We start from the raw sequence: 1,555 nt of genomic DNA on the forward strand, positions 1-1,555 counted from the left end.
TATCTAAAAGTCTGATGCAGTGATGTTCATGTATGTATGTATGCTATTGCTATAGCTAATGGTTGAGACGTCTTACAGATGTACTTGTGCTGTCTGGGTAGTTGAGATGCAGATAGAATTACCTTTTATTACTGTCATTCATAATGTCTAAATATAATTTAATAAATACAAAAAAATATTTGGGCGTGGAGATGGCTAATAAGCCTAAGTACTTCTCTGCAGCCATCTACTAGTGGTAATTTAATGTATTTTTTATTTTAAAATAAGTCTTTGCTTTCCTACATTATGAAACTTGTAGTTTTATAAATGGGGGCAACCTATGAAGGATGAACAAATAATGTCATCACATTAAAAACAACTTTCAAATTCGGTAATACTAAAGCTGTTGTGCTATGTTATTGTAATATTTACCATTATACAATCAGAGGAGTATAGAAAAGTTTATGAAAGTGTCACTCCACAATACAATAGCAAAATATATAAATATGTAAAGTATTTTTATGTTGCATTAATCAGTGTCTAGCACACCTTCCTAAGGAAAGGATGGACCAGAAGACATTGCAATTACTTAATGATATTTAGACAGACTTAAAGAAGTTCCAGATCTATATTTGTGCTCTTATTATTTCTTGCGCATCGGTTTGAGCTTGAACTTCCACGTTGCAGAAAATGGTGGACAAAGGTTAGCCAATAAGAAAATTCAGAGTGATACTTTCATCGTATCTGGGCAGATGTGGTGAAGCAAGATTACTAAATCAACACAAGCCTTATAGGTGCACTGCCTTATTACATTTAAAACGACAAGAGTGATAGATAGGTCAGTGTTCAATGATCCATAATATTTATTAATGCTATATTTTACAATAAGCAGTTCTTCCACCGAAGTTTAACCAATTCGCTTTTTGCTTGTAAGATTTAGCAACTTGAGGCAATATGGGAAAAAACTGAAAAATCGTAGCTACTTTTTCATTACAATTCTATTCCAGTAAAGTTGACAGTTTGGGGTTTCTTTATATGGGTCTGAGTTTTAAAATGCATGGTTATTAAATATTAACATCTATAACAGGGATCCTCAAATCTGGCCCACAGGATCCACTTTCCTGCAGAGTTTAGCTCTAACCCTAATCAAACACACCTGAGCATGCTAATCAATGTCTTCAAGATCATTATAAAATCACAGGTAGGTGAATTTGATCAGGGTTGGAGCTAAACTCTGCAGCGCATTGGCCCTCCAGGGCAAGATTTGAGGAACCCTGACTTAGGCTACTAACATACAAATATAACACATTACAGAAATATATATTTTTAATTATTATGAAGGATGAACAAATAATGTCATCACATTAAAAACAACTTTCAAATTCGGTAATACTAAAGCTGTTGTGCTATGTTATTGTAATATTTACCATTATACAATCAGAGGAGTATAGAAAAGTTTATGAAAGTGTCACTCCACAATACAATAGCAAAATATATAAATATGTATAGTATTTTTATGTTACATTAATCAGTGTCTAGCACACCTTCCTAAGGAAAGGATGTCCCAGAAGACATT

This window comes from Sinocyclocheilus rhinocerous, unplaced genomic scaffold, assembly GCF_001515625.1.
Source record: "Sinocyclocheilus rhinocerous isolate Xijiao unplaced genomic scaffold, SAMN03320098_v1.1 scaffold1563, whole genome shotgun sequence".
Lineage (NCBI taxonomy): Eukaryota > Metazoa > Chordata > Actinopteri > Cypriniformes > Cyprinidae > Sinocyclocheilus > Sinocyclocheilus rhinocerous.